This window comes from Cervus elaphus, chromosome 32, assembly GCF_910594005.1.
Source record: "Cervus elaphus chromosome 32, mCerEla1.1, whole genome shotgun sequence".
In the NCBI taxonomy this organism is placed as follows: domain Eukaryota; kingdom Metazoa; phylum Chordata; class Mammalia; order Artiodactyla; family Cervidae; genus Cervus; species Cervus elaphus.
Window position 1 is genome coordinate 20,896,357 of NC_057846.1, and position 22,760 is coordinate 20,919,116.

A 22,760-nucleotide genomic window follows, 5' to 3' on the forward strand; every position below is an offset into this window, starting at 1 on the left:
GAACAGAGAGCTATTCCTAACACTGGGACCAGTACATAGTCTGTCACATATGGCTTTCTCTTGGAATTGGAGTTTGAAGACTGATTAACTATGGTGTCCATTCTCAAGGATATCATTGTCCAGGTGAGAAAACAAAGCTGGGGGGAAACACCCGGGTTTTAATCCTGACGTTGGCTCTAGATAATTATTATCACTTTGGACAAGTAAAGTCAGAGACCTCATTTGCAAAACTGGAGGTTTAGAGCCAATTATTTCTAAATTCTCCTCCACTCTGAAAATTTTATTATAGGTTATTAGAGATTTCTGTTGTTGGAAAAGACTTAGAGATAATTTAGAAATTCACTCACCTCATCCAACACTTTCTTCCAAATTGGTCTGATAGGTAGGTGAAAGCTGAAAATGGCAGATGTGGTAAACATAGAGCTGATTACTTAAAATATCAAAATGAATGAGCTCTCAAACAATATGATTAAGGGAAACAGAGAAAGGGTACAAAATGATTTCAAAACAATCACCCATGTCAAATCAACCACCTTATAAATTGTTAACAAATTTTAAACTTTGATCTTGGATATTTAAATATATATATATGTATTAATACATATAAAATATGTATATATTTATTAATATGTATTAATATATATACACACACACATTCCTGGGGATTTGGACCCTGTTCAAGGTTTATGGCTCATGTGGTATTTCATTTGTATTTGTAAGCTATTGTGCTTATTGTATTCTTTTTTTTTGCAACTAAATTTTTGTTTATTGCACTTCTAGTTCATCTAACATTTCAAATGGTGGGTACAAAGCCTGTTTCTCTAATCAGATTGTAAGTTCCCCAGAGGTAGAACTTTGTGCTAAGAACATGTGTGTCTATTTCGTTGAGTGGAAGCAAGGTGCATCAGTTCCCACTAATCATTCATGTTAAGCATGTTCTGAAAATTTAATGAGCACATCTCCAATATTGGATTCCATGCCATTGATCAAAATATTTTTACATTGTGATTTTTTATAAAGAATTTGAGACACTATTCAATTTTTCCTAAAACCTATAGAGGAATAATAAAACTATAAATAGAGATAGATTAGGACCAAGGACAAGGACATAAATATGCCAGTCACATGAGTCTAGTTGCTGAGCATCATATTTTGTTTGAGATTTCTGGTAGCCAGAGGAAATAAATAGAAACATGTTCAGTTATCAGGTTCTCATTAATGGTTAGGAGGAAGCATGCAGCTCCCTCAGGGGAAATAACACATTTTGATAAACACATTAAACAATTGTATTCTTCAGACAAAATCCTGTGGAACTCTTCTCATTATATATACTGAATTCCAAATGAATTTATTTTTCATGGCACGTGGATAGGTTGATCTACCAATTGGACTTCATAAGAAACTTTGCTTCCCAGATAACCAACTAGTTACTAGGCTACCATGGTTAATTCAAAGTCTCCTTTAACTTGAATATAGGAAGAACAAGGTTAAACTTACTGACTACAACTCCTCAGTTTTCCCTTTCTTTTATTTAAAAATGTATTTTTTATTATGGTTCAGTTCAGTTCAGTCGCTCAGTTGTGTCCGACTCTTTGCAACCACATGAACCGCACCACGCCAGGCCTCCCTGTCCATCACCAACTCCCGGAGTCCACCCAAACTCATTTCCATTGAGTCGTAATGCCATCCAACAATCTCATCCTCTGGCATCCCCTTCTCCTCCTGCTCTCAATCTTTCCAGCATCAGGGTCTTTTCCAATGAGTCAACTCTTCGCATGAGGTGGCCAAAGTACTGGAGTTTCAGCTTCAACATCAGTCCTTCCAATGAACACCCTGGACTGATCTCCTTTAGGATGGACTGGTTGAATCTCCTTGCAGTCCAAGGGACTCTCAAGAGTTTTCCCCAACACTATAGGTCAAAAGCATCAATTCTTTGGAGCTCAGCTTTCTTTATAGTCCAACTCTCACATCCATACATGACTACTGGAAAAACCATAGCCTTGACTAGATGGACATTTGTTGGCAAAGTAATGTCTCTGCTTTTTAATACACTGTCTAGGTTGGTCATAACTTTCCTTCCAAGGAGTAAGCATCTTTTAATTTCATGGCTGCAATCACCATCTGCAGTGATTTTGGAGCCCACAAAAATAGTCAGCCACTGTTTCCCCATCTAATTTCCATGAAGTGATGGGACCAGATGCCATGATCTTTCAAGCCAACTTTTTCACTCTCTTCTTTCACTTTCATCAAGAGGCTCTTTAATTCTTTGCTTTCTGCCATAAGGGTGGTGTTATCTGCATATCTGAGGTTATTGATATTTCTCCGGGCAATTAAATTCCAGCTTGTGCTTCAGCCAGCCCAGCATTTCTCATGATGTACTCTACATATAATTTAAATAAGCAGGGTGACAATATACAGCCTTGACGTACTCCTTTTCCTATTTGGAACCAGCCTGTTGTTCCATGTCCAGTTCTAACTGTTGCTTCCTGACCTGCATACAGGTTTCTCAAGAGGCAGGTTAGGTGGTCTGGTATTCTCATCTCTTTCAGAATTTTCCAGTCTATTGTGATCCACACAGTCGAAGGCTTTGGCATAGTCAATAAAGCAGAAATAGATGTTTTTTCTGGAACTCTCTTGCTTTTTCAATGATCCAGCGGATATTGGCAATTTGATCTCAGGTTCCTCTGCCTTTTCTAAATCCAGCTTAAACATATGGAAGTTCACAGTTCACGTATTGCTGAAGCCTGACTTGGAGAATTTTGAGCATCACTTTGCTAGCGTGTGAGATGTGTGCGATTGTGTGGTATTTGAGCATTCTTTGGCATTGCCTTTCTTTGGGGTTAGAATGAAAACTGACCTTTTCCAGTCCTGTGGCCACTGCTGAGTTTTCCAAATTTGCTGGCATATTGAGTGCAGCACTTTCACAGCATCATCTTTCAGGATTTGAAATAGCTCAACTGGAATTCCATCACCTCCACTAGCTTTGTTCATAGTGATGCTTTCTAAGGCCCACTTGACTTCACATTCCAGGATGTCTGGTTCTAGGTGAGTGTTCACACCATCATGATTATCTGGGTCACAGCTATTTGTAAGGCCTCCTCAGACAGCCATTTTGCTTTTTTGCATTTCTTTTTCTTGGGGATCGTCTTGATCCCTGTCTCCTGTACAGTGTCATGAACCTCCATCCATCATTCATCAAGCACTCTGTCTATCAGATCTAGTCCCTTAAATCTGTTTCTCACTTCCACTATATAATAAGGGATTTGATTTAGGTCATACCTGAGTGGTCTAGTGGTTTTCCCCACTTTCTTCAATTTAAGTCTGAATTTGGCAATAAGGAGATCATGATCTGAGCCACAGTCAGCTCCTGGTCTTTTTGCTGACTGTATAGAACTTCTCCATCTTTGGCTGCAAAGAATATAATCAATCTGATTTTGGTGTTGGCCATCTGTGATGTCCACGTGTAGAGCCTTCTCTTGTGTTGTTGGAAGAGGTTGTTTGCTATGACCAGTGCGTTCTCTTGGCAGAACTCTATTAGCCTTTGCCCTGCTTCATTCTGTACTCCAAGGCCAAGTTTGCCTGTTACTCCAAGTGTTTCTTGACTTCCTACTTTTGCATTCCAGTCCCCTATAATGAAAAGGACCTCTTTTTTGGATTTTAGTTCTAAAAGGTCTTGGTCTTCGTAAAACTGTTCAACTTCAGCTTCGTCAGCATTACTGTTCGGGGCATAGACTTGGATTACTGTGATTTGAGTGGTTTGCCTTGGAAATGAACAGAGATCATTCTGTCATTTTTGAGATTGCATCCAAGGACTGCATTTCAGACTCTTTTGTTGACTATGATGGCTACTCCATTTCTTCTAAGGGATTCCTGCCCACAGTAGTAGATATAATGGTCGTCTGAGTTAAATTACCCATTCCAGTCCTTCTTAGTTCACTGATTCCTAGAATGTCGACATTCACTCTTGCCATCTCCTGTTTGACCACTTCCTATTTGCCTTGATTCATGAACCTAACATTCTAGGTTCCTATGCAATATTGCTCTTTACATAATGCAAAACATACCATGTTAACCATTTTAAAGTGTGCAATAAATGGCATTAAGCACTTTTACAGCATTGTAACCTTCTTTACTATTGCCAGAATTTTTCATCATCCCCAAAGAAACTCTGTACCCATTAAACTGTAATTCCCACTTCCCTCCCTCCCCCCTACTCCACTAACCTGTATTCTACTTTCCTTCTCTATGAATTCCCTATTCTGTATACCTCATATAAATGGAATCGTGTGATATTTGTTCATATGCATCAAGCTTATTTAACTTATAATTTTTTCAAAATTCAACCATGTTGTAGGGCATATCATAATAGAATTTCATTTCTTTTCAGCTGAATATTTCATTGTATCTTTTCCTTTTTAAGATATAATTTTACATTTTCACTTAAGAGTTTTTTGACCATTCTCTGAGTTCTCAAAATACTAGCAAATTCTAAAATATCAGTTAATCTTTTGGGACCAGGCGGTGTCACAGGGTTTAATGTTATCAGTCGCTAGGCTCCAGGAGGCTGGGGGTGTGTGCTCAGGGTCCTCAGGTAGCTAATATCCTCCATTTGGGGGTGGTGGTTTCCCATCTGCAAAACAACTTAGGAAGTATGTATCAAATACTATTATCTAGGTACTTCTGAGAGGAGCGAAAGCAGAGGATGTGGGGGAAGGCCTGTCCCAGGAAGGCCCCATAGGGTCCTGCTTGGTTACAGCTTTAATTGACATTAATTCTCTATCTATTATATTTTGGCTTTAAAAGAAAATATTGTTTTTCTCTTTATAACATTTTTGGCACCACATGTGTGGGTTTTCCATGCCAAGCAGTTCTCTATATCTCTGCAGACACCAACAGGGTGTCCTACAATTTAACTCAATTCTGATGCTACCTACCTAGAATTATAGTACAGACCCCACAAGTTAAGAGTTCAGTTCCATAAACATCCCTCCATTTCAGATGCCAATGGGTCCCCAGGTTACCCACACGTCTACAAATCAGGGTTTCCCATGACCCTTTTCCAGATTTGATACTTTGCTACCAAGACTCACAGAACTCAGGGTAAATCTTTACTTACTATTATCAGTTTATTATAAAGGATATCATAAAGGACACAAGTGAACAACAAGATGAAGATGTTGATCAGGTGAGATCCAGGAGAGTCCTAAGTGCAGGAACCTCCATCCCTGGAGTGTTTAGGGTGTGCCACCCTTCCAGCACATATATACCTCACCAACCTGGGAGCTCTCTGAACCCCACTGTTTTGGGGTTTTATAGAGGTTCCATTACAGAGGTGTGATTGATAAAATCATTGACTGTTGGTGATTAACTCAATCTCCTGCCCCCCAATCCTCTCCCTAGAGGTCAAGAGTTGGACCTCAAAATTCCAATCCTCTATTCACGTGGTTGGTTCCTCTGGCCACCAGCCCCCATCCTGAAGCTCTCCAGCGACTTTAGCAACCAGTCACCTAATTAACATAAACTTACAGAGAGTTGAGTGGACTTATAAATCACAAAAGATGTTCCCCTCACACTCCTCACTCAGGAAATTACAAAGGTTTTAAAAGCTCTGTGCCCAGAACTAGGGACCAAAACTGAATCCATATTTCTTGTTATATCACCATATCACAGACTCAGATATTCTATTGCAAGGAAATCTCTCTATAGTTTTTCATGGACAAAATTTTAAATCCTAGTTTTATTTGCTTATTTTTAAAAATTTCAAAATTTCTAGATCTTTGTATCAAAGGTGTTCTATGTGACATTTTTCTTAGTACTCTTCTTCAGTCAGTATTATCAAAATTTTTATGTTGCCCTTTGTATAATCTATACCCATGCATGCATGCATGCTCAGCTACTCAGTCATGTTCCACTCTTTGCGACCCTTTGGACTGTAGCCCATCAAGCTCCTCTGTCCTGGGATTTTTCAGCCAAGAATACCGGATGGGTTGCCATTTCCTCCTCCAGGGGTCTTCCTGACCCAGGGATCAAGCCCTGGACTCTTGCATTGCAGGAGTATTCTTTAACTGCTGATCCATCAGGAGGGTCCTGTATAATTTATAGGCAGTGTATTATAGGTTGTATTTCTTTCCCCCTTGAACTGGATATGGAGAAGGCAATGACACCCCACTCTAGTACTCTTGCCTGGAAAATCCCATGGGTGGAGGAGCCTGGTAGGCTGCAGTCCATGGGGTCGCAAAGAGTCGGACATGACTGAGTGACTTCACTTTCAGTTTTCACTTTTATGCATTGGAGAAGGAAATGGCAACCCACTCCAATGTTCTTGCCTGGAGAATCCCAGGGATGGGGTCGCACAGAATCAGACACGACTGAAGTGACTTAGCAGCAGTAGCAGTGAACTGGATAACTACTTTCTCCCCAAGAATGTCTGCTTGTTTTGGACATTGAATGCTTCTGTCTCATTCCTACAGTCTAAGAAGAAAGTCTACAAAGTACAAAGAACCTGGAAGTTCAAGATTTTTAAACTATCGATCAAAATTTAAGCAATACAACCTCAACATGGGCATGAAAAAAAAAATTCAGTCCTATAGCTATGCCCCTATTTTATTTGCATCTTGTAAAACTAATGCATTAGGGACCAAGATGTATCAAATAACAATGTTTAACCAAGTTGCAACTATAAAATGCACACTGAGGAACTATATGTAACTTTGTTCTATATTTTCCAAGTATTCTGTAAATGTATTATCATACTTCCATAATTTAAAAAAATAGAAAAGAAAGAGAAAAAAACACATTGAATCCAAATTAAAAAATCAAATACTGCCTGTGAAATATTTTTTCTTCTTAGGTATTTTTTATAGCATGCTAGCATGTGATACATATTTTCACTGAACCCTTCTTAGAGATAAAATATTTGAAGGGCAGACTTACTGAAGACTAGCTTATTGTTCTAAATATGGATTTGAAATTCTTTATATATATTTTTCAACCAAGTCTTCTTTAACCTGAATTCTTCAGTGGATAGAGAAATCTGCTGGGGAAATCTCTTGCTGTATCTTCCTCCTATAACTTTGGCTTCATTATGGTTTGCCAATAATTTTGGAAGTAACTAGAGAGTAAATAAAATGTATTCTAATTTTGAAGCAAACTTTTGAAAGAATTATTAGTCCAATATACATGAAAATGCATTAATTGAATACAGTTATTTAAATCTTGGATTTATCTCTGGATTCTTGGATTTTTCCTGGATTTTTTCATTTACAGGAGTAATACTTTAGTTTCTATGTGATCTATATATATATAACTAATATTTATGATACAAATAAAGTACATTCTGAACATGTACTTAACATAATATTTAGCTATCCATTACCATTGTTAAGGAATCTCTTAGATGTATTATCTGATTTCACATGCCTTAATTTCATATTCAAATTAAATCTTTAACATAATCAAAAAAATCTGGCTTAAAAATCTTACATTATTACTGGCTTAATTTTGATATTACACCTTGCTAATAAACTTTTGGTTGGTGATCAGTTTTAATTCAGTTTAATTCAATTTTAATTCAGTGATATTTCTAAATTGGGTAATTAATATCTGACATTATTCTTAGTGCCTGACACCTGCTTGAATGTCCTTTACCATGAGGAAAGTTTTCCATTGAGCCAACATAAATAAAATCTGGTAGCTAGAGAAAATAGCTACCTTAAAGAAATTTGGCATGTAAGAATCCAGAAAATACTTGAAATACTTCCCTGTTTCATTTCATCAGTCCTTATACAGTACTTTAAAAGTTTTTCTTCCTGCTCACCTTATTTACCCTAATGCCAGTCTAATAGACTCAGTTATAATCTCTGTTCTGGACACTAGACTCTAAGCCTCAGTTACGGTTGGGTCTACCCAATTTGAATAACTATCTTTACATGTATCTAAGTGACTTAAATAAGCACAGAACATTTTACAGCCAGAAAAAGAACTTAACATATACAAGATGGATTAATACCTAAGTCTGGTTCACAAGGTTGTAAACCTAAGCATAGTGATACACTCAACAAAACACAGTATGTTTCTAATGAGTGTTTTCAATTTCTCATCATTACCCTTAATATACCCTTTAATCTAGATAGATACATATCTACCCTACTTCCGTACAGGCTCTCTCTTTTTTTATTTTACTTTTCGTCTTTCCTCTTCTCATTCTATGCCCTTCTATCAAATCTGCACTGAAAACGAAATTTCCTTGAATCCTGCTTTAAATCATGCCTGCAATGGCTTAAAATATTTCGAAGAATATTTGCTTTCCTCCAGTATACTTCACTCCCAAATCCCAAGTCCAGTGCTTAACACCCAGAATGATGTGTCCACTTTGCCCACTCTCTGATCATCCTCTCAGACTCCAGGGTGCACTCGGTTTTATCCTCCTTGACTTTCTGAAGATCAGATGCCACTTCAAAGTTGGGAACAACCTGAAATGGGCTACCACGTGGTGCAGAAGTCCTGAATTCAAGTCATTCTTTCTCTTTTAAACTATCGAGCACCATCGATTGATTGGAGGCCCTCAGGGATCTGACTTTAAGCTATTTCATGCCTGTGATATATACACTGCATCGGTACAAGCGAGGAAAAGGCAAGCTATCAAAATCACACAATAATCCTAAACAGCCAAGGTTGAACTTTAGTTTGTCGTTTTTCAGTCTTGCTCTCTGACAGAGCTCAGGCTTGTCAGATATTTTAATAGATAACCCATAAAAGGAACCAGTTCAAATCAAATCAAATTCACTGCCTTTACATGGTATGTATTTGGGGCATTTGCTAGCATCCAATCAATGCTATTTAATCATGGTGGTAGTGATGGTAGAGAACAGGTATGAACAATTGACTTAAATAGGTAATAATTGGAAATTTATCCTAAAATTAGTGATGTTGCCTTTGACTCTGCCAGCTGTTGAACAACAAAGACACATAAAGCTATCCCTTTTGAGGCTGTGATCCCCATTGTCGTATTTTCTGGCTGCACTTTGGAAGGACGTTAAAATCCTTCACTTCTTTTACTCCAATGGAATCTATGTATACAAATGTTAAAATTACACTCCGGTAATGATAGTAATTTGCTTTTATTTTTCTTCTTCATTATTTTAATTAATTTGGATTTTCCATATAAACCAGAAATCTGAACTCCAGTGGCTCTTAATGAATGATACAGGAAAATATAATTTCTACTCGAATGTTAGGTTGATTGTAAAATGTCATCCTCTGACCTTCTCAGCCTTGCTAATCAAGGGAAGACCTCAGAGGGACTCTTCGTTAGATTAAACAGGCTAGGATCCATTCGCTACCCCCTTTTATTTGTTTAAATTACAGTTTTTGTCAGGCATCAGGTTTAGCGTATCTGAGGAAAGCCACACCACATGGTTGAGAGTGTCTACAGCCATGTCACTTGTAATTGGATAGTGTGCTGAGATTCACCTTATGCTGTTTTGAATTAATGCAAGACATCAGCCGCTGGCTTTAGGTGGTTTAATTATCAGAATTGTCACATTTTAGTGATCAGCCCAAAGGGTGCACGCTGGGGTTGATTGTGAACATGTGGTACTACCTGATACAGGTTACCCGATGGCCAGATATGGGTCACTTCAGGAACAGACTTAATTTAAAGGTGCACTCTCCCTTGATTTTAGAAATCTTTATGGATGGGAATCAGATTTCCAAAGAAAATGGAAAGACCATTTAAATACAAAACTGTTCAGTGGGAATAAGAAAAAAAATCAGATACAATCTCAGTTTCTTATATATAGGGTAAATGTTGATATTGAGAGGTTTCTAAATGTCATATTCAATGCAGGCTGTTTTGCTTTTGCAGTTTTGCATTTAAGTTTGTTAAACTCCAGCCACATATTCTAATGTGTAAAACTAACCCATGCTCTAGTCTATTATTAGCGAAAAAAACAAACAAAAAACAATTCTTTTCAAAAGTCTCTACTCTAAACCAAGTAGAATATAGTCCTGCCCATTATTCTTACTTAAAGAAACCTGAACCATTTATTTGGAAAATCTTCAGTGTCTAAAGAGTTGGTGCAGTTTTCAGTTCTATGTGTTTAACTGCATTTTCAGTGAAATTCTATAGTGAGGACTACAGAGCTCAGTATCCCAATGACCATCACGAAACTCTCAATTCTATTGTTTCCCTGGATGCTATTGCTTTCCTGAAGCATCAGTAAAATATTGGAACTAATTCTTCTGAATCACTGCACCCTTATCCCAGTTCAGTTCTAATAGTATTGACTACAATCTAAGCATTTTTGCTTCACTCAACACAGCTCTTAAAGGGCTTTCCCTTTTGAAGGCATACTCTCTGTGGGTGGTCAATACCCTTATGAAATTGTCAGACTTGAAAGTAAGATGGATTGTTACTGGAACATTAAGTAGGACAGAGAGCAGATGAAATTTAAATACAAGGTTGCAGCTGTTCATAAGCTCAAAAACTTAAATTAGTTCAGCCGTACTGCTAAATTCCAGTAAGAAACAAACTGAGAAGTGAGTTGGTTTACTTATTTCCCTAATAGGAGAAAAATGCATTGAAAATATAAATTGAAACCTTGCCATCTTAAGAGATTAACATTTGTGCTAAATGATCCCTTCCCCAATCAACCCTTTTAAGCTATTTTTTTTTTTTTTACAATCTCTCAAGGACAAATAAGGAACCTTAAATCCAGACAGCGTTTCTTTATATTCCCCATCCTTGCAACTTCTGACAAAATGACCATCTTGTTCTTAGCTATCTCTTCCTTGGCACCCCTTAGCTCTTCAAATATCTTTCTTGTTTTTCTCTTTCTTTATCTCCAATTTTGCTTGTCTTTCTACTAGTTCTCTCTTTTTTTCCTTCTGATTTATTTTATTGAAGTATAGTTGATTTACAATGCTGTGTTAATTACTGCTATACAACAGGGTGATTCAGTTTTATATATATATATATAACGTTATTTTAAAATATTCTTTTACATTATGGTTTATCACAGGATATTGAATATAGTTCCGTGTCATACAGCAGGACCTGTTGTTTACCCATTCTGTATCTACTGTAAAATTCCTAAAGGTTAGATTGATCAGCTATTCTTGCCACTTATGGTGGCTTATGTGGTCACTTATGTGCTCATACTCAAACTTTTACCCTTAACTTATTTTCAGTTATTCACAGAATGTGTCCAATCAGGTGGTCAGGTTTGTGAAGTCAAGCTTGAGAGTATGCGATCATCAGAAACAAGTCCCTGGTCAGCTTCTCATTTCTGTTCATGGCTCCCATGTTACCCTGCTTCCCTGAGTGACATCATTTGCAGTCACCTCTATTGCATCTCTTTCTCACCCCACACCTGTTTAGCTACTAAGACCTAATATGCATTCTCCATAAAGGTCCTGTTGGTTTCTCTGTTCCCACATTATCTGAGCACCACTCTACTCTTGCATTTTCTTGAATTTATCTAATTATAATCATAAACTGTTCACTGTTTTCTCTTCTGACTTCTTTTGTTAATAAGTATTTAAGATTCATCAGTGATGCATAGAAGTAACTCATCTCTTTTCTTATCTTTGGATGTGCCACTTTTAGTTTATTCATTCAGCTTTTTTCTGAGTGTTTAGGTTCTTTCTGGGTTTTCACTGTTGAAAATAAAGCTGCTACCAACAAACAAAAAAACTTTGGACCAGCACCACTTCATTTCTCATTTTTAACATTTGACCACCTGGTTCCTGAATGTCACCATTTTATCTCATGCTGGTATCCAGGTTCGCAATGCAGTCCTGTTTACTATTAATATTTATTCTCTTTGCTAACCATCTATATTGGCTTCTTTTTACATCTGGAACAAATTTAAAACCCTCCATCCAGCCTCGGGGCTTCCCGAATGGCTCAGGGGTAAAGAATCTGCTTGCCAGTGTAGGAGACGCGGGCTCAATCCTTGGGTTGGGCGGAAAAGGCAGCCCACTCTAGGATTCGTGCCTGGGAAACCCCATGAGGAGCTGGTGGGCTACAGTCCACTGGGTGGCAAAGAGCGGGACAACACTGAGCGGACCACAGCATCAGCCTCAAGGACCTGTGTGAATAGGCTCCACTTACACTTTCAATCTCAGAGTGTTCAACGGAGAGCGCTTTGCCTCTGCTCAACGCTCATGGCCAGGTTCGCCCCCTGATAAGCTGACATTTATCTTGACTTCTGGTCTTCTTCTTCCTGTCTCTACTAATGACAGTCCTACTCATCCTTAACACTCACAAGATTTGCCCCCTCCATGGAGTTTGCCTGAACCAACACCAGCTCGCAACGATTTTGCTCAGGTTCCAAATTGCCTCAGAATGACACCTACATCCTTCAGCTCTCAATAAATTATATAGATTGCTTCCAAATTGTTTTCTAATTTATCATGAATATATGAATTTCCTCTCAAACAAGATTTAACATTCCTGAAGAGGAGGAACTGTGAATTGTACCATTTAAAAAGTGTGAATTCTACCATTTAATTTAAAAATAACTATTCCTCATTTCTGGGATGTTTCCTCAATTCAGTTATTTCTAATCCCTGTGTGAGTATCAGAGGAACTAGATCTTTAATGGCATAATCAGATCCCATGTCAAATAAATGACATTAAGAGTGTTATTAATATAATTCCGTATTCCCAGAGATGTTCTGGAAGGTTTATATGTACTCTCATTTATTATAAATACATTGAAGCATGCTAAAATGAAAAGGTTGAATAAAAATGAATTTCAAATGACAAAAAAAATGTTCTATAAATGTAAGAATTGATGTCTACATTCTCATGTAACTCAAAGTAATACATAGAGCAACTCTAATCCTATTGATTAAATCACACTTTGAACTCATTTTGTGTTTTTCTGTCCCCAACAATTGTATACCTGAAGGCAATGGCACCCCACTCCAGTACTCTTGCAGGGAAAATCCCGTGGACGGAGGAGCCTGGTAGGCTATAGTCCATGGGGTCGCTAAGAGTCGGACACAACTGAGCAACTTCACTTTCACTTTTCACTTTCATGCATTGCAGAAGGAAATGGCAACCCACTCCAGTGTTCTTGCCTGGAGAACACCAGGGACGGGGGAGCCTGGGGCTCCATCTATGGGGTCACACAGAGTCGGACATGACTGAAGCAACTTAGCAGCAGCAGCAAAAAAGACTTGAACATTTCCCCACAATAATATCGCTAATGAATTTTAGACATCTAGAACACATTTGGAAAAATATGAAAGCAGACCTCTTGTTTCTCTTAGGACCCATCAGTTATTTGGAGGTTCCAAATTAAATGCCAATGTATGCAAAAATTTTTGCCACTAGCAGTTTCCTTTTTGTGTGTGTGTTTTCAGTTGTATCCAACTCTTTGCAACCCCATGGAATAGCCCACTAGGCTATTCTGTCCATGAAATGTTCCAGGCAAAAACACTGGAGTGGGTTACTATTTCCTACTCCAGGGGATCTTCGTAACCCAGGTATCGCACCTGTGTCTCCTGTAACTCCTGCATTGGCAGGCAGATTCTTTACCACTGAGCCACCTAGGAAGCCCACAATCTGCATCATATAAAATTCATTGACATTTATATTTGTGATTTTATGAAACTAATAACCCTACATGAAGTGGTTTTGTGAACACAAAAGGGAAAAGCTTTGGTTCATATTTGGTCTTACTTCTACAATTGATTTGTATTAGGCTTGATAAATGCTTAATCAGAATAAGAAAGCAGGCTATAGGTTAAAATAGTTTAGCAACACAAGTCAGTCCCACATAATACAAACCTCTCCCTGATGTTTCATTAAAACTTTTGAAATACTTTATCATTTTTAACTCCTTTAAAAAATATGTAATGTACATAGAGGAAAGCATGTTTATTGCTTATAAAATGCCAATAAAGAAGCATAAAATGTAACATATTTTAAATGTAGCAAGGAAAAAAGGCTCATTAGTCCTGCATACATTTTTGAGACGTTAAAACAATAGATTTTAACAGATTGCAAGAAAGGTTTTAAACTAGAGATCCTACAAAGTAAATGCCACCAACTATAAATGTCTAACACTTTTGGCTAATGAGATGATCTCAGTTAATCAAACATGAGCATTGGTCTCGTTACCAATTTCAAAGCTCCTGATGACATAGAAACATCACCCTTTAAGCTTAAAAATGGACTGGTCATCAGATTAAGAAGTAACACATCGAACCCTAAGTATGTAAGGGCTGAGGAGTTCAGGAGCTAAGTCATGTTCGACTCTTTGGGACAAAAGCATCAGGGTGGCTCTAATTCTGTCAAATGTCGGTGCCATGGAGACCTCCCTGTGACATGCTCAGGCTCCACACACGCAGATGTTCATTTACAGGCCTGGCATGACTGGCTTCACCAAAATAGTTATCCGCTATTTGCTGGCAGCCGATAAACCCATCAAAAGGTAACCAATAAGTAAGAACTTATTTGAAGAGTGACATTATCTTACTTCTGTCAGAGAGTATGAGCCAAATAGTCATGGGTTTATCGTATTTACAAAGAGAAGGGGGTTTGGAAGTAGAACTTTTTTTTAAGGTTAAAATCCTTAATCCAAAGCTGCAGAAGAAGATTTGATGTTTCGTAAATGGGTGGTTTTTATCTGGGATCTGGTTAGGAGCTTTGCCAAGTCAACAGTCACCAAGTCAGTGGCAGTTTTTAAAAAAGAGGAAAATTAGAACTTTCCCCAGTTGAAGATAGAATGATCTGTCAGAATTCACAGATGCCGAAGACTAGGTAACTGAGGATTATTTGCATCTAATTACAGGCATCTCTCGTTTGTAAGGCATGAATCTTTATACCCTCAGTTGCAAACAGGGCTGATGTCCACAAACATGAAACCAATTAGAAAATTCATTCATTAGGGTCATTTGTACAATTCCATTGTCAACTTTAATCACTTGTTTCAATTGATATCTCCTTTAGAAATTCAATCCACAAATATTTATTTACTCAGCGAGAATATTGTATGGGGCTCTATTCTGCTTGACCTATAGTGTAATTTCTAATAACACACTCATTTCATCCTAATAAGTGGGAGGTTAGGTTTCACATAGTAACATGAGCTGTTAAATTAATAAATGCTTATTAACTGTGTTAGATTTCATTCCCTGTCAGTGGAGTCCGTGGAAATAAGGTGGATGCATTTTACAAGTGGGTGTCGATCTGGCTACTCTGTGACCTTCAGGGAGAACCTGAACAAAATGAGCATTTTTACAAATTTTGACATTTAAAAAGGTTTAAGTCATTCCCAAAAAGAAAATAATAAATGTCTTTACTGAATCAAACTATAAATAGGATCCCAATTAATTAATTTATTATTGTCTATTCTGCTTGGAAATAACTCAGCACACACAGCCATGCAGCAAAGTCTAAACAACATCATTTACTACACACTCATCTTCCCAGACACCCAGTATTTTGTTCCTGCCTGTGTGACATTCCCTATCAGACTATATTCTTTATATCTGCTCTCGTGGGCGGGCTGTGTGTGTGTGTCAGTGCCTACCTCAAACTCTGATTTATTTAATCATGACCCCATTAGCAAAATCTGTTACATACCCCTGCTTTCTTTGGCTTGTTTATAGGTAGTTTTTTCTTCATAAGCTCACTCCTTGACCTTCTCACTGCAAAATTGTATTTCTGTTATTATTCCTGCTGTGTTGAAAATGTAAGCAGCATGGAAAGGAGTATACTCTTCACTAGACTCCCCTCCCCCTTCTCCTTAGAGCCAAATTCTGGATCAAGGGGATATGGAGCAGGAAAGACAGCAAGCTTTGAACTTGGGGAGATGAAGTGAGTGATTTGTTAGAAAGTGAATTTTAAAAAACTAGTCTTCTTTTTTTTTTTAATTTCACTCAATCTAAAATCTAGAGAATTAGTTCAGGACTTTTTTTTTTTTCCACTTTTATGAAAATGACCTAAGGCAAGTCACTTAATCCCTCTAGACCTCGATTTCATTGCCTATAAAATGAAAGTATTGAATAAGCTCATTGTGATCCCTTTTAAAATTAAAATTCGTCTTTCTGAACTATCACATGAGGATTTTTAAAAGAACAGAAAAGTTTCACTGACATGGAGAACAGTGTTCTCAAAAACACCCTGATATTTCTGATAATTAAAATTTAGCTTCTGTTTTTCATCTCAAAAAAAATGGCAAGTTCCAACTTTGCCCCAGATGTATCTCAGAACCAGATGGGAAAATATTGCGTGAACATTCTGGAGCCCTGGAACATGTGAAATACACACGTGAAGAGTGAAGGTCCTTTCAAAGGGCAGAGAGGCCTGTGTTGTCTTAAGTTAACTGGAAGCTGAAATGAGTGGAAGACTAAGATTTATGGTTTCCAGCTCCTATTCGCTGCCACAGCAGCTGAGTTTGGCTTTCTAGAGGAGTGCAGTCTCTAAACAGACACCAGCTGATCAGGTCCTCTGCTAGAGTCAGCCTGCACGTCTTCTCTCCTCCATGCCGAAGGACCCTGCCTGGCGGTAATAATTTGTGGGTCACAGACCTGTTGGATGATGAGTTCCAACTGTTAAACACCAGCATAAGAGACCCCACATCCATGTCCATAATGGGGGAAACACTTTTCCTGGAAGTAATCTTTCAGAAATGCAAATTCCTGCTAATGCACCTTGGGCAGCTTTTGTTCTTCTCCAGGACTCCTTTCACCCTGATATCCTCCTCCTGAACAGTTCTCATTCTTCCAGAGGGTTTCACTTTAAGTTCATAGTTCCTTCTCTCTTTCTGCCTGCCAGTGTCAAAGCTGGTTAACTATTTTTAACTAGTTCTGTCCCCACATCTGTAGCCTAGGATTTCAGTGTACAGAATTCAGCGTTTCAAACAAATTATTTTGACACACATGAAATGTTTAAGTGGAATGGTTCTTCCCAGCATCTCCCAATATTCTCCCCATTTTCCCCATAGATCTCTGTTTCAGCTTTGACACAAATATTAGTTCAGTTCAGTTCAGTTGCTTAGTCATATCTGACTCTTTGGAACCCCATGGACTGCAGCATGCCAGGCTTCCCTGTCCATCACCAACTCCCAGAGCTTGCTCAAACTCAAGTCCATTGATTCAGTGATGCCATCCAACGATCTCATCCTCTGTCGTCCCCTTCTCCTCCTGCCTTCAATCTTTCTCAGCATCAGGATCTTTTCCAGTGAGTCAGTTCTTCACATCAGGTGGCCGAAGTATTAGTAGGAAGATACTAAAGAACAGGGGATGCACTATTAGTCAAAAGAAGAGCTCCTCCATCATTATTCTTAGCTAAGTGAATCCAGGAACATACTTATAAGCAACTATGTCCTATTAGTCTCTTCTGAGCTAATTCATAGGAACCAAACATATATCACATCCATGTTTAAACTTAGCATTCCTATGATACTGATTCTTTGTTAAAATTCAGAAGCATCTTAGTTTTCTCATGGCTTTGCTTGTGCTTCAAGAACAAAATTCATAACTTTGATTGAGGACTTTGATTCTTAGAGCTGATCATCCAAATCTGAAAATAGCAAGGTCACTGGAGACATTAAGTATTACCTTCTTTCAAGTGTTTGAAGAAGCACTACTGGACAAGGAAAACTGTGCTAGTCAAATATTGGCCACACTTCTATGCTACACAGATATCACTACATTTTTGTAAAGAACATATTTAGTAACCATATTGATTTTGGCATATTCTAATGCTTTAATGTGTGCATGCTCAGACATGTCCAACTGTTTTGTGACCCCGTGGACTGTAGCCCACCAGGCTACTCTGTCCATGGGATTTCCCAGGCAAGAATACTGGAGCAGGATGCCATTTCCTCCTCCAGGGGATCTTCCTGACCCAGTAATCAAGACCATGTCTCCTGCATCTCCTTCATTGGCAAGTGGAGTCTTTTCCACTAAACCACTTGGGATACTCTAGTGCTTTCAGCATTATCCCAATGATGAAATTTATTCATTCTTTCCCCCACTTTCATCTTTTATCTTACCTTAGTCAATAAGCATATGGTTATACTTTCATCAAAAATGGGCTTACAAGACCTTCCCTGACCTTGCACACACTTCCGTCAAAATACTTACCAAAATTATCATTATATTAGAGCAACTTGGTGGCCTTATGACTCACCAACAATTCTATTTCTCTAAAAGTGCAGTCAATTTGTCCTTCCTCTGCTTCCAGCTGATAAAATCAAGTAAAGCAACTTCATTTTCTTCATGCAATCCAACTTCACTGAAAGGAGAAAATGGAAAAGGAAGTTGATATGAAAAATATTCAGTGATACAGCATCACTTGTTTTTAAATATAATCTTTGAAAAAGCAGTGGAGGATAAGCCAATTTGTCTATGGTTAAACCCCCCTCCCCCCCCCACACACACATACATGCAGTTTTATCAATGGCTAATATAATTGCTACCCAATTCCAATGCCTCAATTGAGGTTTTTCACTGGGTTTTTTTTTTTTTTTTTACATTTTTCTCATCTCTGCAATATTTTATATAAAGAAAAGAAAGAAATAAAGTGAAATCACTCAGTCGTGTCTGACTCTTTGCGACCCCATGGACTGTAGCCCACCAGGCTCCTCCATCCATGGAATTTTCTAAGCAAGAGTACTGGAGTGGGTTGCCATTTCCCTCCCCAGGGGATCTTCCTGACCCAGGGATTGAATCTGGGTCTCCCGCGTTGTGGGCAGAGGCTTTACCATCTGAGCCACCAGGGAATCCCTAATTTTATCTAAAACCTGTTGATATTTTTTTTTTCCACCCATTAAACTTCTTCTTTGTATTAACAAGAAAAGAATGGGAAAGGCTTGTGACATATCATCTTTTCTGATACAAGTCTTCATAACTGGTAAAATATTTTCTAGTCACATAGAAATCTATCTTGTTATAGGTTCCAATCAGGAAACTCAAAACTTCCAACTTATTCAGCTTGTTGGCAATCTTCTTTCTTAATGGAGAGGTCTAAAGGTTTTCATATAACCCAAATGATATCAGTACAAACTTACTACTAAATTTCTGTTGGGGAAGTAAATATTGTTTGTGGTGCAGTTGTGCTGTTTAGTTGCTCAGTCGTGTCTGACTCTTTGCGATCTCAAGGACTGCAGCCCAACCGGCTCCTCTGTCCATGGGGATTCTGCAGGCAAAAATAGTGGAGTGGGTTGCCATGCCTTCCTCCAGGGGATTTTTCCAACCCAGGGATCGAACCTGGGTCTCCTGCATTGCAGGTGGATTCTTTACAGACTGAGCCATCAAGTAAGCCAACTCTTTGTGGTAATCCTACTTTAATGTTTTTCATAGGTCCTGTGTATACAGTTCCAAGTGCCAAAACTTGGCTTATAATATTTCAAAATAGTCACCAGTAAATATATTTTATTTGCATATGGCCAATACAAGTAGTGTTTTGAAGACACTGAAATGACTTATTTTGTTGTCTACTGATTCAAAGGAATGAACATTCAGCTGAGAAGATGAAGCAGTCACTAAGTGATCAGACGCTCTTTAATGTGTCATTTAACTTTTATTCCTTAATCAAAAAGAAATCTCTTCTGTGAGGTTACACTGCCAAAAAAGTGATGTAGCAACTTATTACTTTCACAGTATTCATTGTAAGTGAGACTTGGTTTTCTACATGTTTAAATATTTATGCTGAATAGTTTCAAAGGTTTGATATAAAAATAATGCAAGTTATGGGGCTATTATTTTTCTAAGAAAATAATTAGAAATTTGTGAAGTTTTTGTAAGTTACTTTTTATACTGTTTCTATTCACCTCATAATAATTTTTTATTATTTTTGTTTAATTGAAATACAGTTGATTTACAATACTATATTAGTTTCAATTGTCTTACATAGTGATTCAATGTTTTAGTGATTATTCTCCAGTTATTACAAATAATAGATATATTTCCCTGTGCTGTACAATATATCCTTGTAGCTCATTAATTTTATATGTAGTAGTTTGTGTGTCTTAATCTCCTACCCTCTCTTGCCGCTACCCGTCCCTCTCCCTACTGGTAACCACTGATTTGTTCTCAGGATCTATAGGTCTATTTCTGTTTTAAAATATACATTCCTTTGTTTTATTTTTTTTTATTTCATATATAAGATAACGTAGACTACTTGTCTTTTTGTCTGACTTACTTCACTAAGCATAGTACTTTAAGTTCATCCATGTTATTGCAACTGGTCCCAGGCTTTTATTTCCTAGGAGTACTTTTATTACAAATTCAATTTTACTACTAGTGATCAGTCTGTTCAAATTGCGTTTCTTCTTGATTCGGTCTTGGTAGGTTGTATCTTTCTATAAATTTGTTCATTTCTTCTAGGTTGTTCAGTCTGTTGGCATATAACTGTTGGTAGTAGTCTCTTCTGATTATTTGTGTCTCTGTGGTATCAGTTGTTATTTCTCCTCTTTTATTTATTACTCTGTTTAATTGGATCCTCTACCTTTTATTTTTGATAAGCCTGACTAAAGGTTTATGAATTTTGTTTATCTTTTTTAAAAATCGGGTATTAGTTTCATTGATCTTTATTCTATTGTTTTGGGAGAGGGGGTCCTCTATTTTATATATCTCCTCTGTGATTTCTATTGTTCCCTTCCTTCTGTTGGCTTTGGACTTTGTTTATTCTTGTTTTTCTAATTCCCTTAGATGGTAGGTTGAGTTGTTTATTTGAGATTTTCCTCATTTGTCAAGGTAGGACTGTATCACTAAAAACTTCCCTCTCTGAATCACTTTTGCTGTATCCGGTAGATTTTGGACAGTTATGTTTCCATTTTCATTTATTACAAAGTATTTTATGATTTCCTCTTTGATTTCTTGTTGATCCCTGGTTTGTTTTTAATAGCACATTGTTTAGTAATGACATGTTTGTGGTTTCCAAATTTTTATTTTATTTGAACTGAAATTACTAGATTTATTAAAAGACAAATCCTAGATCTGCGTGACATCTGAGAAGTGAGAAATTAGGTATGGAGGAACATATATGTGTCTTTAAAACAGGTAGAAAAATTCTATTTCCCCTTTAGTAGTCATTTGCTTACAGATTCAAAAACAGCATTTAATAGCTATCAGAATTAGAGAAATACATAAAGAAAAATATAGGGTAAAGTGTATAAGAGAAAAATAACAAAATTCTTTAAACAAATTTTATTCAATTCCTTTTCTTTGTATGTAGGGTTCTAATGGTATTTCATCAATGACCCTGCATATTTTGTTATAATAAAATCTTATTTTTCCCCACTGACCTTTTAAAAAATTTAGAGCAAGTTTTCCAGTATTTCATTTTATATTGGTTATAGTATTTATTCCTATAATTAATTTAGCTAAGAGATGCCCTTACACACTCACAGTTTTATGAAAATAACAACTATCATGTTGAAATTTTTCATATTTTATCACAACCTAAATATGTTTATCTTCAAAATCTGAGAAAGATTCTAATCATCATAGATTTATGGGAATATTTTAAAGAAGCCTCTATTTTACCAGTGCAAAATTATTTGGGCATTTTAAATTAATTCAAATTTAAATTTATTGGATTAAAATTTTCCCATTAGGAGTCATAAATGATTAAAAATACATACCATTTTCTATCATTTTTCCTAGTTCTCATCTTTCCAAAATTCATAAAAATCTAAAGGAAAATAAATTTGGGCCCAAGGTGTGTTATAATAGTGTCATGGTTAGAAACTAGCATTTTCTTTCAAACATCGTATATAAATGGTTCATGGTATTTCACTGAGCAAACCAAATGTTCAGCAGTTCCAATAGGTGTATTTGCTGTTTGTTTCTCATTCAAGATATGTATCTCCATTGCCCAACAGACAAATCCAGAGATTAAAATTTTAGTCTCTGCTTGAAACCAAACCTCTTGCAATATACTCTTGAAGGCTCCAAGTCCCTTGAGTCCTCTTTTCCCTTCAGAGCAATTCAATAAATTCAATTCCACAGGCATTAATTGGGCTTCTGCTCTGTGTAAAGCACTCAGTGTGAAGCACAGCCAGGAATCAGCTTCCGTCCTTCTCCTCCAATATTTTAGCACACGAGAGGTGTGCTCCCTTTTTTTCCCCTGGAGAACCAAAGCTGCCAGTAGTATCACTGGGAACAGAATTATAACATCTGGATGTTGCTAGCTTTTTTTATTCTCTTTCAAGTGGAAAATCACCTCCCTGAGTGTGCATCTATTTCTGCCTGAGTTTTTGTGCACCTGCCCATGTATACACATACACAGTTGTTTCATCAGATGCTCCAAGGCAAGTGGGCTTTTAGAAAATGTTCTTTCAAATAGTTCTCTTCTTTTAGTTCACCAGATATTTCTCATTTCTCTGGTCGTGAAGATTCGTTTGAAACACTCTCCTCACAGGTTGGGATTAATACATACACACTACTATATATAAAATAGATAACCAAAAAGGACCTACTGTATAGCACAGGGAACTCTACTCAATATTCTGTAATACTCTACAAGGGAAAATAACTCTAAAACAAATATACGCATAACGGAATCGCTGTTCTGTATGCCTGAAACTAACACAACCTTGTAAATCAGCTGTGCTTCAGTAAGAAAAAAAATATTAAACAAAACACTTTCCTAATATATCAGCACAATGAAAAGCAACTTTCAATAATTTGGAAAAACAACCCACAAACACTCTATATACGATGACTAGTTGGACTAAAGAAGGAAAAAGAGTAAAAATTAAAAGTATCAGATGCCCTCTAAGAAATACTAG